Here is a 14,398-nt window from a genome sequence, read left to right on the forward strand (position 1 = left end):
TAGTTGCCATCGCACTTTGTTTCGTATGTGAATTATGAGCACCACTGAGTTTTATACTCAGCGCGTCGATTTTTATCATGCGTAGGTTGAAGATCGTGGTTGGTACTTGAAGACTTGAGGAGTACGTTCAAAGCAGAAGTGACTAACTTGGTCATAGTAGATTGAGAGTTGTAATATTAAGAATTATGGCATGTATTAAGATTTATGGCATGTATAATTATTACATTTGTTAGAGCTTATGTGATTGGAAATATAATTGAAGCATGTAATTATTGTGGTGTAAGTTTGGAGGAAATGATTGAAATATTTTACTATAGTTGGTATGATTAGGTCATGAAGACTTGATATAGATCATGAATGCAATTAATTGCTGGATTTTCAATGCTATTGAGGATTTATACAGTTATGACTATATATATAAAGTGTTGTTGTGTTATGATGATTAGTTGGAGATATTGAAAGTTTGAAGTTTAATTGGGAGTGTTTTATATTCATATTTAGCATACAGGATGATATCAGCATGACAGGATATAAGTTCAACCAGATTGTAGCGTCTCGGCTCGGTTCATTCGGGTTAACGGGTGGACCGGGAAGGGATGTTACAGATGTTCTACTTCTCCCTTTAATAAAAAATATAATTTTATTGTTAATTAATTATACAAAATCACTATAAATTTGCATTTATCATACTGTAAAATATTCTATAATCTGACGATGCTATGACATTAATTTAATAAATCAAAATCACTTCTCTGCTTTTATATATTACCAGTTCTTTTATGATGTGCATTGCACGTTGGCTTTATTCATTTAATTTGTTATTTATATAAATATTAAAGTATAAATTCTTATTTAGATTAAAATAAATACAATGATCGATTAATATTGCACTTTATATATACAATGAATTTTTTTTAACTGTCTTGTAGTGTAATATCTAATCGAAAAGAAAATGATGTTCTACTTTTCCCTTTAATAAAAAAATATAATTTTATTGTTAATTAATTATACAAAATCACTATAAATTTGCATTCTATAACATTAATTTAATAAATCAAAATCACTTCTCTGCTTTTATATATTACCAGTTCTTTTATGATGTGCATTGCACATTGACTTTATGCATTTAATTTGTTATTTATATAAATATTAAAGTATAAATTCTTATTTAGATTAAAATAAATACAATGATTGATTAATATTGCACTTTATATATACAATGAATTTTTTTAACTGTCTTGTAGTGTAATATCTAATCGAAAAGAAAATAATGTTCTACTTCTCCCTTTAATAAAAAAAATATAATTTTATTGTTAATTAATTATACAAAATCACTACAAATTTGCATTTATCATACTGTAAAATATTCTATAATTTAACGATGCTATGACATTAATCTAATAAATCAAAACTTACTCTGCATAGCCATAAATATAAGATATGACTTTGATCTCCACCTCAATTATTTTCTTTGGATGAAGTTAAACTGAAATTTTATCAATAACATGTAATATTTTGGAACATGCACTTGCACAAAATTCAAAAATAAATTGCTTAAAGTTCTCAATCAACTTTAGGAATCAATATATAAAGTTGTAAACAATAATATTAATAATGGAATGTGCTTTCTCAAGTTTAAAGAAGATATAAATGAAATTAAATTCAAAAATTACACAGTCATATATAAAAAATATTTGAAAAAACATTAAAATTTCAAACGTCTAATTATCTTTATACCTATTTAAAAAATATTTAAAAAATATATCCAATTAAATTATAGAAAAATTAAATAAAATTTCATAAATTAAAAATAAAATAATAAAAATATTAAATAAAAAGAGAGATCTTGAATTTTCACTTTATTTTATTTTTAATATAAAAAAGCTGAAAATAAAAATGATAACAAATTCAAACATTTATAACCTATTTTTTCAAAAAAATTTCATTAGACTAAAAAAAAAAAGAAGGAAAAACGCTATTTTTTTTATATTTGTCAAATACTATAATTTCATAATTCCATTGCTTTTGTTAAATTTAAAAATTTTTAAAATAAAATAATATGCAAATAATTCAAATAAATGTACATCCCTCTTCAAAAAAAATCAAAGAGAAAAATATATTTAAAAATTCAATTTTAGATTTCATTGTAATTAATTAATAGAGTCCAATAATAAAGTGTTTAATTATATTTTAAAAAATTCTGAACATAATAGATTAAAAGAATTTAGGTTTTATTTTCAATAATTGAATTAAAATTTTCAATTTGCTTCCTAAAAAACAATATAACATGAGTATGATTAAGGACATCAAAAATTATTAATTATAAAAATCATTAGACAATAATATTATAAGATCAAATAGAGAATATGTATACATATACATATTTCTCAAATTAAAATGTATAAAAAATCAAACTAAAAGGATATTCAAAAGGATAAATAAACTTATTTTCTAAGATTAAAATGCATAAAAAAATTAATTAAAATAATTCATTAGGAATTTCAAATTAAACTAAGGCTGCTTTAGAAAATTCCATAATTCCCTCCTCTATTCTTATATTTATGTAGATTATAATGGATTATAGATTATATATTATAAATTATAAATTTATTTTATTATCTTTTAAGTTAAAGAGAATAAAATAATATATATAATAAATACAGAAAATTTGTAATATATATTAAACTCTAACATTTAATTTAAATCCTATTGAATAAAATTAAAAATATATATAGTAAATAGAAGAATTTTTAATTTTCATGTATAGACTTATTATATAAGATAAAATAATTAAAAAATATATTTATTAATATATAGTTAACATTAATTATCTATTAAGCATAATATTTAAAATAAAATTTAATTTGGTCATCAATAAAGTTATCTAGAACTTTTTTAAATTTCATTAAGGACCTTATCGAAAATCCTCCTTATTCTCACTTTTATAGATAGTGTAGATATATATATATATATATATATATATATATATATATATATATATATATATATATATATATATATATATATATATGACATAAATTTGAGAATTATTCAAGAAAAATATAAAAATAAAACTAAAAAGGATAAAATTAGAGGGGGTGATTATGGGTGAGAATTCTCACTAGTGGCCCCCAAAAAAAAGATGAAAGAGAGATAGAAAGACTATTGAGGAGAGAAAAGAAGGGTGTAGGGTGTTTATGATTTTTTTTGAGCATCTAAGTTCGCCGTAATTAGTAATTTGGAAATTGTTTAATTTAAAATAACTTTGTTTTCTTTTTGTGAAACAATTTGAAATAATTTCACTATCTCCTTTCTATGATATATTAAAAAAATAATCAAAACTACATAGATTTTATCAGAAGAATAAATGGTACGAAAAGTTTTTGGGACGGGTCGAGCCGGAATGTAACTATTAAATTTATGTCTAGTTTTTTCAGAGAGAAAATTTGTAATAACTTTCTAGAACGAGCCAAGATTTTCACAGTTCAGTATACACCCTAATTTTTTATTTCCTATTTAGCCAGTGTTTATCTTTTTAATTAGGCTTTCTTATTTTTATATTTACTTGATTTTTCTTAATTTTAATATTTTTCCTATTTAAACTAAAAGGTTCCCACACGATATATAATCCAATGAATATATGATGTTTTGACAGTTTATTCAAGAATACAATATTTTCTCTCAATTTTATGTCTATATTTCAGTGTCTAAAACTTATTATTATTTCAAAGGCATAATGATAAGTACAACTTGCTTATGTCTTTGGAAATAATTATAAGATGTGCCATTCAAGTCCTCTCTATTACAAAGATTATCACTAATTTAATTAATTTTATTCAAAAGAGAGGGTTATTTCCTATTATGTAGTTCACAACATTATTTTGGTCCATTGTTTCTCCCATGTATAAAAAAAATTATAAGATGTAATGAATGGAAGGTCTCGAGTTTGAATCCTTTCGACCTCTAGAGTTTTCACTAATTTAGCGAGTTAAGAGTAGGGTTATACTGTGCGATACACCATGTTATTTTGGTTGGCAACTTAGATAAGAGAAAAAATTATATTAATCTTCAATTATCCATGAAAAGTCAAAACATTATATATTTATTGCGCAATACATGGTATCCCTAATACAAACATTTAATTTAAATAAAAAGAATACTAGAATTAAGTAAAACTAGTTAAATAGGAAAGAAATAGTAACAAAATTGGAAAATACTAAATAGAAAAGGAAAAAAAAATCTAAGAAAATATTTGAAAGACAAGAAAAATTGAAACAATCCGAAAATTTAATTTCATAGAATTTTTATTTAAAAATAAAATTTTTATTTCAACCAATAAGATTACACCAGCTAGTATTTTATTATTGCTAAACTAGACCCGTAAACCAATTTGATTTTTTCGAAAACCAAGCTAATTGAGCCAAATCATAGAATTAGACCAAACCGGTTCGAATCGAACCGGAATGGTCTAGAAGCCCAAGATTTTTCTTTCTTTTCTTTTTCTTTTTTTTCTTTTTTTTTCTTTCCCCTTCTCCTTCCTTGCGCCAGTGCCAGCGCGCGACCTCGCTGCCTCTCCTCTCTGGTTTTCCGACCACCAGAACCAGCGCCTCCTCGCCGTCGACTCCTCGCCGCAGCAGCCCGCCTTCCTTCCCTTCTCTCCGTTTCCGTTTCTGGTGAGCGCAAGAGTCACAGCGAAGCTGGGGACCTTAGCGCGATCGAGACAGTCGCGTCTCCGTCCTTCCCTCCGAGCAACTCCGACTATACTCTCCGGCGAGGTAAGTTGATTGTCCTCCCATTTCACTCCTTTAGAAATCATTTTGCATAGATTAGGCGATTTAACGCAGGAATTGATCAAAATGGGACTTAGGGATTTAAGAAATAAAAATTGGGATTTTGTTAGATATTGACATAAATTGCAGTAGTTGGCTATAGAACTGAGTTCTATATGAAATTTGCTGCGTCTTGGCGTAAGAATTGCAAGATTTAGGAACCAAGGTACCTCCGGCCACCATAGACGGCGGCGACAGCGGTGGATTCGGTGACTAGAATTCCTCATAGGCAGTATATACCAATTTTTACATAGAATCTAGTTTTGCAATTAGTTTTGCACTTTGATATTGTATAGTGTTCGAATCATTAGACGACAGAAATCGAAAATTAGTCTTCTAAGCCGTAAATATCACAGAAAGTTAAATTAAGGAGGGGTTGGTAGAAATGCAGTAACTAAGTTATTGGGTATTCTAATCACATGAATAAATTGGTTGTTAGCTTATTTTGTTAGCATGACTTGAGATTAAATCGAAGTTATACTTGGCTTATTAAAAGAAAATCTAGGATTTAGTGTTGTAAATAATTGGTTATAGGTCCTGAAATATAAATAGGTGCAGTCAAACAAACCATTTATTTGATTGTGATTAAATTTGAAGGGTGAAAATCAATGATGGGTAGGCATATAAATAAGACTTATTGATTCAATTTAAGAAATTATTTTGTTTTTACTTATTAAGTAATTCATAGTAAATTATGGATTCAAGATATTGATTTTATAATTACTGTATAACGAAGAATGGTGGGTTGATAATGATAGGAGGATGGGGATTTTATTTAAAGTTCTTTGCCTGGTGGATGGGCTGCCGATCGTTCTACGGTAATTTAAACTAGATGTTGAGTATGATTAAGGAGAGATGTTGTCGGGTGTTCGGCGGAATATTTAAAAGCTAATAGGCCAAGTGTATTATTAGAAATCATTAGTTGACTAATAGAGTTATAATAGGATACGAGTTACTATTGATTAAATTTATGGGTGCAAATAAGTGTAGTACAAAAACTTAGTAAATGCTAATAATTATACTAAGATAAGATGAATAAATATTCTACTAATAAATCAAATAGATTATAAGTTAGAATTCAAACATTGATCGAGAAATCTTAAACACATAACTTCAACTGGGAAAATACGACAATTGCATTTAAGATAGTATACCATTTGTTTGAACTATAGGATAGTTTATAAGCTGGTCTTTAAAAGATTTCGATATTATTTCAGCAAGTAGCATTGTAACTAGAACATAAAATTGTAATATCTGTAATTGTGTTCTTATATGTATATAGATATATAAAAGATTTCATTTATTTGTCAATTAGCTAAAGAAGCTGATTATATTTATGTGAAGCAAAGAATGTTCAGTAATATTATTGGAACACGTTTGAAGATTATTATAAGTTGTGAATTAATAGTTGAATGTTGACATTATTATTTGGATGGAGGAAGGGAAATTTAACTGTTTGATCGCCCGACGGATGGGCTGTGTGCATTGAATGATTAATATATATATTATTGTGATATTTGAGTAGGTAAATAGCCCAATTTTTAGGGGAGGTGCTGCCGAAATTTCGATAGAACTTAGACTAGTCTTAGTTAACAATATAAAGTAATAGGTTTATTTAGAATAATTCTATAACTTAATACATAGTAAATAAAGTATTCTAATTATTTATTCTATCATTGTTGTTTATTGTTAATATTATTTATTTATTTGCATTTGAGTATGAATGTCTAATTGTGTATTGTATTCCGATGTTTAACTTTGCAATATTTCTGCAATTAATTGCAATGCTTGATTAGTTGTGATGTGACAATGCCTTGCTTTGTTTGTGTGGAATTGGGATGAAGTGGGTCACCATGGGTTTGTGAGACTGTTTCTGTTATACGGATCCTGATTCTGATTCTGTTATATCCTGATTCTGTTATATGGATCCTGATTCTGTTTCTGTTAGCCGGGTAAATGGGAGATCGGCGCCCCCGTGTGCACCTACCGTTACCGTTATTGTTAACCACAGGCTGGCTTCTTTATTGGGCGCACCGGATAATCTAGATTTGATCGCAGCCCGCAGGGTGGCCTCCTGTTGTGAGCGCCTGATGATCTAGATTTGATGGAGACGACCGGGTTGCCTCCTGTTGGTATGGAAAAGAAAAGAGAGAATGGAAAAATAATGAGAGGGCTGGTCAAGTGAGGATTAGACCGGTCGGCCAGTATGGGGGATCGGCTCCCTGGTGCACATGTGAGAGGATGAGCCATGTGGGAGGACGGCTCATCGGGGGTTCGGTGACTCCACTGACTAATTTCCACGTGATGTGATTATATGAAGATGTTAATAATTGTGAGTGCTGGTGATATGCCATTTGTGTGACTGGCTGTGTGAGCATATACCTAGTCGGATGACTAGGTTGATATATTTATACAATTGTGTGAATGCGTGTGTTGTGCAATAATTATTATTCATTAATAAACTCACATCTCTTTTGTTCTAATCTTTCAGGAAGTAGCATTTTCTAAATCCCAGCTATAACTCTGCTCTTCGCCGTTAAAAAAGAAATTCGCTAATTTTAGTATTGATCAATTAAATAGATAAATGTCCGAAGACTTATATGTATACATCCGTCAGTAAACTCCGCAGTTATAGAACTTGTATACTTTTAAGTTGTGTATTATTATAGATGGAATAATTCTGTGAGCCTGTATTATAACTATAGTGTATTGTAAGCAGGGGAATTTGTAAATGTTTAAAATTTTATTGAGATAGCAAATTTGTAGTGTTTCAGGCTTACTACGGGCCTCGGGGGCCTTAAGCTTACCTGGGCCCTAGTGCCGGTCCGGTCCATGGAAATGGGTCGTGACAAAGTTGGTATCAGAGCTTAGGTTAGGGTTCTAGGACACAACTGCGAAGTATAGGAAATTTCTTTATGTTGGGATCGGCCGTAACCAACATAAGGAAGGAAACTTGTGATTTTCCTCCCTAGGGAATAGAGTAATACCTGATGGTAGTGGATTGGCCTGATCACCCAGTACACTACTTTTCATGCGAGCTCTATTCCTATAGTGAATAGGATGGTGTAGAGAATAAATAGATTTTTTCATTTGTATGGTGGATTGATGAATTTTGGGTGATTAGGAATCGGTATTTTAGTATTCAGTTCGGCTACTGAATTTCTTTAAAATTTCTTTTTATTGTTTTATTTACTTGATATTGATATTTAAATTTAAAACCTCATTTTTATTTTGAATTCAAATTGTGTTATGATGAATAAATTGAAAATTGATTATTTATATAGAAAATTATTTTTGAAAGTTGTCTATTTATATCACGGGGCCAGTTAGGTGAAACAACAAGGTAAGTTGATCGTGAGTATGGTTAGAACTTAAAAAGAAAGTTTTAAGAAGAACAAGATTAAAGGTAGTAATGAGAAATGGTGATGTTAATAAGAAGTAAGTAGACAATTAATAGTTGAAATAAGGACACAAATGTTGGAAAAGTTTGAGGAGACAACTTTAGTTTAGAAGCGAGGTTGCAAAATAAATGGAAGGAATAATATTAGGAATGGACTTGAATGGTTTAAGGATATAGAAATGGTATATGTAACAAGGTGTAATATATGCTAGGAGCAAGTGGTAGACAAATCAAAGTAATTTATAAATATCTTACTCGATTTGAATAAGAGAATATTGTTTGATTAAGGACAAATGAGATAGGTAAGTTAAATATAAAGTTGACTCACGTTAGTGATAGGTAGACGTATGGCTAATTAAGACTTTTAATTAAACGTTAAGACTATAGTTTAGAAATTTCTAGTCCATGATATGGACAGAAAAGTGAGAAGTTATTAGTATATATGCATTAGGCGATAAAAAGCTAATGAGATTGATTTGATGTGATATTTGGGTGTTAAGATAGCATTAGGTCAGGACTTAAGAAATTTTTATAGAAGACATTTGTATTGATGTGTAATTTGATGAAAGCGTATAGTTAGAGTAAATAATAAGTTTTAGATTGAAATGTTGGTGATTAGATAGATCACGATTAACAATGATTAATAGACGAAATAATTAATAAGAATACTCTAATATATCTAGAATGGATTAATAGGCAACATAAGCACAATGGAAGGTTATCAAATGAGATTTGGGCTATTAACTGAAATTTGAACGATTAAAAGATGTTATTATGAAAGTCGATTTTAGTGGTAAGTATTAAGATAACTTAAGGAATAAGTACCAGAAAGAGACGCTGGCGGTTAAGTGGAAGGAGTGAAAATTTTTATAGGAGTGAAATAGCTAGGGGCCGCAGTGATCTAGGAGCTATATAACAGATGAACTAGTCTATGGTAAAGATATCATAGGGACAATCGAATTGGTATAGATGAGAAACAAAGACAGTTATTTCGAAGTGCCCTATGATATAATAGACAACGGAAGTAACAAACGATTTTTCTTAAAGTTTTGAATTAAAGTAATAAGTTCTTGAATATTTGATTAATAAGAGTTTTAGTAAGTATATATGTAAATTAAATGAGATAATTTTTATCACTATATATAAAATCAAATTTCAATTATTTTTTGTTTTCGTAAGCTATGAATTATTATTATTATTATTATTATTATTATTATTATTATTATTATTATTATGCATGTTACTGCTAAACTCGGTTTTATTGAACGACTTTCTAAAGATTTCAGTAGCTGACTGATAATAGAAATTGGAGGTTATAGTAATAGACTTAAGTTTCCTGTGAGTTTTAATCAAGTGACAATAAATGTAATAGATGGTTGAACGAATACATTTTGAGTGTGATGGAACCTTGTTTGCTAGTTTAAGGGGTTTGAGTTATAATGAAACCATCCATTCATTATTCTTGGATGTCAATCAAATGATAATTTGTTTGTTAAATATCCTTACATGCTTTCTTTTCTAGTTGCATTCCTATTTCTTGCTCATTTCTAAAATTCGAGGACGAATTTTTTTATAAGGTGGGGAGATTGAAACAATCCGAAAATTTAATTTCATAGAATTTTTATTTAAAAATAAAATTTTTATTTCAACCAATAAGATTACACCAGCTAGTATTTTATTATTGCTAAACTAGACCCGTAAACCAATTTGATTTTTTCGAAAACCAAGCTAATTGAGCCAAATCATAGAATTAGACCAAACCGGTTCGAATCGAACCGGAATGGTCTAGAAGCCCAAGATTTTTCTTTCTTTTCTTTTTCTTTTTTTTCTTTTTTTTTCTTTCCCCTTCTCCTTCCTTGCGCCAGTGCCAGCGCGCGACCTCGCTGCCTCTCCTCTCTGGTTTTCCGACCACCAGAACCAGCGCCTCCTCGCCGTCGACTCCTCGCCGCAGCAGCCCGCCTTCCTTCCCTTCTCTCCGTTTCCGTTTCTGGTGAGCGCAAGAGTCACAGCGAAGCTGGGGACCTTAGCGCGATCGAGACAGTCGCGTCTCCGTCCTTCCCTCCGAGCAACTCCGACTATACTCTCCGGCGAGGTAAGTTGATTGTCCTCCCATTTCACTCCTTTAGAAATCATTTTGCATAGATTAGGCGATTTAACGCAGGAATTGATCAAAATGGGACTTAGGGATTTAAGAAATAAAAATTGGGATTTTGTTAGATATTGACATAAATTGCAGTAGTTGGCTATAGAACTGAGTTCTATATGAAATTTGCTGCGTCTTGGCGTAAGAATTGCAAGATTTAGGAACCAAGGTACCTCCGGCCACCATAGACGGCGGCGACAGCGGTGGATTCGGTGACTAGAATTCCTCATAGGCAGTATATACCAATTTTTACATAGAATCTAGTTTTGCAATTAGTTTTGCACTTTGATATTGTATAGTGTTCGAATCATTAGACGACAGAAATCGAAAATTAGTCTTCTAAGCCGTAAATATCACAGAAAGTTAAATTAAGGAGGGGTTGGTAGAAATGCAGTAACTAAGTTATTGGGTATTCTAATCACATGAATAAATTGGTTGTTAGCTTATTTTGTTAGCATGACTTGAGATTAAATCGAAGTTATACTTGGCTTATTAAAAGAAAATCTAGGATTTAGTGTTGTAAATAATTGGTTATAGGTCCTGAAATATAAATAGGTGCAGTCAAACAAACCATTTATTTGATTGTGATTAAATTTGAAGGGTGAAAATCAATGATGGGTAGGCATATAAATAAGACTTATTGATTCAATTTAAGAAATTATTTTGTTTTTACTTATTAAGTAATTCATAGTAAATTATGGATTCAAGATATTGATTTTATAATTACTGTATAACGAAGAATGGTGGGTTGATAATGATAGGAGGATGGGGATTTTATTTAAAGTTCTTTGCCTGGTGGATGGGCTGCCGATCGTTCTACGGTAATTTAAACTAGATGTTGAGTATGATTAAGGAGAGATGTTGTCGGGTGTTCGGCGGAATATTTAAAAGCTAATAGGCCAAGTGTATTATTAGAAATCATTAGTTGACTAATAGAGTTATAATAGGATACGAGTTACTATTGATTAAATTTATGGGTGCAAATAAGTGTAGTACAAAAACTTAGTAAATGCTAATAATTATACTAAGATAAGATGAATAAATATTCTACTAATAAATCAAATAGATTATAAGTTAGAATTCAAACATTGATCGAGAAATCTTAAACACATAACTTCAACTGGGAAAATACGACAATTGCATTTAAGATAGTATACCATTTGTTTGAACTATAGGATAGTTTATAAGCTGGTCTTTAAAAGATTTCGATATTATTTCAGCAAGTAGCATTGTAACTAGAACATAAAATTGTAATATCTGTAATTGTGTTCTTATATGTATATAGATATATAAAAGATTTCATTTATTTGTCAATTAGCTAAAGAAGCTGATTATATTTATGTGAAGCAAAGAATGTTCAGTAATATTATTGGAACACGTTTGAAGATTATTATAAGTTGTGAATTAATAGTTGAATGTTGACATTATTATTTGGATGGAGGAAGGGAAATTTAACTGTTTGATCGCCCGACGGATGGGCTGTGTGCATTGAATGATTAATATATATATTATTGTGATATTTGAGTAGGTAAATAGCCCAATTTTTAGGGGAGGTGCTGCCGAAATTTCGATAGAACTTAGACTAGTCTTAGTTAACAATATAAAGTAATAGGTTTATTTAGAATAATTCTATAACTTAATACATAGTAAATAAAGTATTCTAATTATTTATTCTATCATTGTTGTTTATTGTTAATATTATTTATTTATTTGCATTTGAGTATGAATGTCTAATTGTGTATTGTATTCCGATGTTTAACTTTGCAATATTTCTGCAATTAATTGCAATGCTTGATTAGTTGTGATGTGACAATGCCTTGCTTTGTTTGTGTGGAATTGGGATGAAGTGGGTCACCATGGGTTTGTGAGACTGTTTCTGTTATACGGATCCTGATTCTGATTCTGTTATATCCTGATTCTGTTATATGGATCCTGATTCTGTTTCTGTTAGCCGGGTAAATGGGAGATCGGCGCCCCCGTGTGCACCTACCGTTACCGTTATTGTTAACCACAGGCTGGCTTCTTTATTGGGCGCACCGGATAATCTAGATTTGATCGCAGCCCGCAGGGTGGCCTCCTGTTGTGAGCGCCTGATGATCTAGATTTGATGGAGACGACCGGGTTGCCTCCTGTTGGTATGGAAAAGAAAAGAGAGAATGGAAAAATAATGAGAGGGCTGGTCAAGTGAGGATTAGACCGGTCGGCCAGTATGGGGGATCGGCTCCCTGGTGCACATGTGAGAGGATGAGCCATGTGGGAGGACGGCTCATCGGGGGTTCGGTGACTCCACTGACTAATTTCCACGTGATGTGATTATATGAAGATGTTAATAATTGTGAGTGCTGGTGATATGCCATTTGTGTGACTGGCTGTGTGAGCATATACCTAGTCGGATGACTAGGTTGATATATTTATACAATTGTGTGAATGCGTGTGTTGTGCAATAATTATTATTCATTAATAAACTCACATCTCTTTTGTTCAAATCTTTCAGGAAGTAGCATTTTCTAAATCCCAGCTATAACTCTGCTCTTCGCCGTTAAAAAAGAAATTCGCTAATTTTAGTATTGATCAATTAAATAGATAAATGTCCGAAGACTTATATGTATACATCCGTCAGTAAACTCCGCAGTTATAGAACTTGTATACTTTTAAGTTGTGTATTATTATAGATGGAATAATTCTGTGAGCCTGTATTATAACTATAGTGTATTGTAAGCAGGGGAATTTGTAAATGTTTAAAATTTTATTGAGATAGCAAATTTGTAGTGTTTCAGGCTTACTACGGGCTTCGGGGGCCTTAAGCTTACCTGGGCCCTAGTGCCGGTCCGGTCCATGGAAATGGGTCGTGACAAAAATAAACTTAAATTAACTTGAAAACTACTGTGGTTTGACTAAATAAAATAATAAAATTGTCATGAAATTAGTGCACGTCTCATGTAGACTAGAAGCGTGTCTATATTCTTTGTACTTCTCGCTCTATTTTTTCTATTATTTTATAATATGTTATCGGCATGATTTCGTTCTACTGCTTTTCTTGATTAAATTGTTTACCTTTTTTTTTTTTATTAAATAGCTTAAAAAGAGAATAACTTATGGTTTGTGACAATCAAAGTTAAAATTCGAGATTGATTAAGGAGAGAATAATTATTAGTTTGCGACAATCAAAGTTAAAGTTTGAGTATAAAATTGATTTATATTTTAAAGGTAATTCTTTGTGTCTTCTTGAGAATTTTATTATTATAATTAATTATGATAAAGTATTATATGATATTAAATTTATTAACTGTATGGTACTAAGTTGGATTTAAATAATAACGGTAGTTTAAATAATCAAAGAATTTCTTCTCACAAATGGGATTATAAAAAAGGGTTAATTATAAATTTAGTGTCTCAATTTTTGAAAATTTTTTATTCTGGTGTCTCAACGAAAAATGTTTGCAATCAAAATTTAAACCCCAAAAAAATCAATCGGATGTCTTCTACTTACATGGCAAGTCGAAAATACAAATAGGATAGAAATGTTATGACAAAGGTGGATTTTTTTTTTATTACGTTGATACTTTGCTATTTGACGTAGCCTCTTACTATTAATTGTTTTAACACTGTCAGCTTCAATATCTACCGTTCGCTGTCTAAGTGAACAATGGATTTGATCCTACGGCTATCATCGTCTCACTACCCTCAGCTCACTGTAACAGAATCAAAAAGCCAAATCTTCAGTGATTGTATGGTCCTTAATTAAAAAACATGTTAGCTACCCTCAAATCTTTAATACTGTGTAAGTTGAACGTTGTACTAAAAATCATTCTTCAAATGGATGGGTTTAATTGTTGAAAAAGCTGGTATAATTTGCGTTCAATAGGCGAGCTCATCTCTTCCTAAAACCATAATAAGGTGTGCATGTGGTAACAGTGGCCTCTTTGGCAATGATGAAGATGGAAGAGTTGACCTTGGACATTACCAGGTATCTTAACTTCCAGGTTGGTTAAGTGGTCTAACAAACTCGATTTGGATAATCAAAAG

At 30.5% G+C, this 14,398-nt stretch overlaps 2 long non-coding RNA genes across 2 annotated transcripts; both read left to right on the plus strand.

Annotated features, from left to right (window-relative positions):
* Positions 1-4,538: 4,538 nt before the first annotated feature.
* LOC149499195 (uncharacterized) lies at positions 4,539-7,596 on the plus strand. The gene is made up of 2 exons (XR_016319650.1): positions 4,539-4,775; positions 7,321-7,596. It is a non-coding gene; the product is annotated as an uncharacterized LOC149499195 (long non-coding RNA).
* A 2,499-nt stretch (positions 7,597-10,095) lies between these two features.
* Positions 10,096-13,142, plus strand: LOC149499196 (uncharacterized). Its single transcript, XR_016319635.1, has 2 exons — positions 10,096-10,321; positions 12,867-13,142. It is a non-coding gene; the product is annotated as an uncharacterized LOC149499196 (long non-coding RNA).
* Positions 13,143-14,398: the final 1,256 nt, after the last annotated feature.

The sequence above is a fragment of the Jatropha curcas genome, chromosome 1 (assembly GCF_041381405.1).
Source record: "Jatropha curcas cultivar XTBG-Jc1 chromosome 1, XTBG_Jcur_1.0, whole genome shotgun sequence".
Taxonomy (NCBI): Eukaryota; Viridiplantae; Streptophyta; class Magnoliopsida; order Malpighiales; family Euphorbiaceae; genus Jatropha; species Jatropha curcas.